This window comes from Nipponia nippon, unplaced genomic scaffold, assembly GCF_047370975.1.
Source record: "Nipponia nippon isolate SJK-2023a ecotype South Korea unplaced genomic scaffold, ASM4737097v1 scaffold_2, whole genome shotgun sequence".
Taxonomy (NCBI): domain Eukaryota; kingdom Metazoa; phylum Chordata; class Aves; order Pelecaniformes; family Threskiornithidae; genus Nipponia; species Nipponia nippon.
The window spans coordinates 91,821,738-91,824,441 of NW_028262336.1; the positions used below are offsets into that span (position 1 = coordinate 91,821,738).

General features: G+C 50.6%; 1 pseudogene; it reads left to right on the plus strand.

Annotated features, from left to right (window-relative positions):
• Positions 1 to 541: 541 nt before the first annotated feature.
• On the plus strand, positions 542 to 2,118 carry LOC148055871 (uncharacterized; annotated as a pseudogene).
• Positions 2,119 to 2,704: the final 586 nt, after the last annotated feature.

Genomic DNA, 2,704 nt, shown 5'->3' on the forward strand with positions numbered 1-2,704 from the left:
TTCTTTCCCTCTCCTCCCTTGCCCTCCCTCCGTTCTCTTCTCCCCTCAAATAAAAATAAAAGGTTGTATGACATCTGACCAATTCCAGCATCTTAATCTCGTCCTTGGGATCGTATCGAAACCTCCCCCGACATTGGATCAGGACATTTAATTGGCGTCACGGACAGGATTCCTTGAGATGAGAGTGTCATACAACCTTCAGGATGATATCCCCTTTGTAGGCTCTCCTCTGTCCCGTAGTAGTTTGTGATTTGAGCTCCTGAGGGAGGATAGGGGAAACTTGAATTTTATGCTGTGACCCCCTCAGGACGATATCCCCTTTGCAGGCTCTCCTCTGTCTCATACTAGTTTATGGTCTGGCCACCTGGGAGAGTATAGGGGAAGCTTGAATTTTACGGTGTGACCCCCTCAGGATGATATCCCCTTTGTAGGCTCATCTTTGTCTTGTAGTAGTGTGCGGATTGGCCTCCTGGGAGCGTATAGGGGAAACTTGGTTTTTCTAAGGTTTGACCCTCCTGGGACAAACTCCCCTTTGTAGGACATGGCCGCCCAAAAGGCAGGCGATTTTTGTGAAGAGACAGAGAAATTATATGAGTTTTTAGAAACATACCGCTCTCGCCCCTCACCCCCGGGACGAGATTGGGCATGGGACCACTGGTTCCAACTGCAAAGTGTTATGGACCGAATAGCGGTCTTGCATAAAGAAGTTAGAGTTAAGAAGGGGAAAGGGAAAGCCATTGTTTGCGCTGTGCTAGGAGCGTGTCTGGCAGCAGCGGTGGAGGACAAGAAACGAGCGCTCTGCCAATCAGAGGCTGTGGCCGCTTCGTTGCAAGCAGCGATAACACCGCTCCGAGAGCAATTACTAGAGACCAAACGGGCGCTAAAGGAGGAGAAGAGCCAAAATATGATTTTGAAGGAGGAGCTGAGGGTTCAGCTCCTGAGGGAGGCAGACTCCCCCGCTGGGGCGGAGGTAATGCTGGAGGAGAAAGGGCTACACCAAATTTATCCCCAGAAAGATCTAAAGTGATTAAGGGAGACTGTGGATAACCCCCCCCATATGTGCCCGCTGGTAAAGACAGAATACATATACGAGGACGATAGCGACAACCGTCCCCAAGCTGTAACCAAAGAAATCCCTTTTACCGCCACCGAATTGGCTAAACTCCGAAAGGACTTTGCTAGAACAGCAAGGGAGTCCGAAACCGAATATGTGTGGAGGGTATCCCTGTCGGGGGGGGACGGGATCATGCTATCGGAAAAGGAAGCAGAGGGGTATTGGGGCCCCGGCGTCTTCCTCACAATGGGCGATCGCCGAGCCCCATGGTCTCTGACCCAGAGGGCTGCATATTGGGCGGGGGGCTGAACCCATTAGAGAGGGGGGATCCCCTAGCTATAACTGGTTCGGTCGGTCAGCTACTAGAAAATGTACAAAAGGCGGCATGCCTGCAAATGATGTATGACCGGGAACTTAAACCAAACCTAAGCTCTCCGATGTTACTACCGGTAGAGCCTGAGCGGCTGATGCCGCTAATAAGAGGACTCCCCGACTTGCTAAAACCTATCGGGATCCAGTTACAGGGGAGAATTCAAAATGTGCCTCGTGAGGAGTGAATCGCAGCTGCCCTGGAGGGAACGGTAACCCCCGAACAGTGGCAGTGGGGGAGGAAGGTGTGGACCTGGGGGGAGATAGCTCAGGAACTGATAAACTATGGGAGGAAATATGGGCCAGTAGGCAGGACTTACCAAAAGGTAGAAACCAGGGCCGTGCGGGCAGCGAGGCCGGCAAGTAAATCGCTGGCTTTTTTGGGGGGAAGCCCCGACCTAACAAAAAGGGAGAAACCCCCATTCCGACAAGGATTGTGGCAAATGGGACTGCAAAAGGGTGTGCCCCGAGACTTGATGGATGGGCTCCCCACCAAAAAGTTAAAGCTCCTGGTGCGGAGGTGGTCCGGGCAAGGACCCCCTCCCAAACCGAACCCGCCTTCTGTGCCAGCATTGGACAGGGAGGAAGGGTTTAAGAAGGACGAAAAGAGTGGCGGGAAACTAAAACCTCCACCCCCTCAGGGTGAGGAGGGAGGCGGGGGGGTGGATGTTTATCAGACAACTCACCTGCAATAATAAAGGAGACCTACTAAACCCCACCAACCGGGATGGGCTGAGCGGGTGGGGGAGGCAGTGGCCAATGTCAGTAATCGCTGGGGTACAAACGGGTGCCCAAAAATTGCAGCATTTTGTCCACAAGCCCCAACCATGGTACCCGTCTCTCAAAACTCTAATTCCCCCAGTGCATCATCTTACTCCCCCGGCCAGCTGGTTCTGGTCAAGCTTCCCACCGTGGGAGCTGTGCCTCTCATGTTAGATACCCCCCTAAACAAATATACATGGAAAGCGAAAGATACCAGTGGGAGAACCAACAAAATCCACACCAAATGGATTATTCCCTCCTTCTAACCCAAGGAGCGAGTTTTGTTCCTGTTTCTGTTTTTAAGGGCGGCAATATGACCAGGATGCCCCTGCTACTTTGGATTATTTTAACTCAGGGACAACTCCATTAATGGAAATTTGTAAAAAATAAATTAAATATCTAGTAAGAATAGGAAAAATATAGTTGACTTTGCATTAAAGGAATGGAGTGGTTAATATCTTCAAATTTCGTTCAGTCCTGGTTTTTTTTATAATTCTATTAGTATTCTTGTGTCATTTT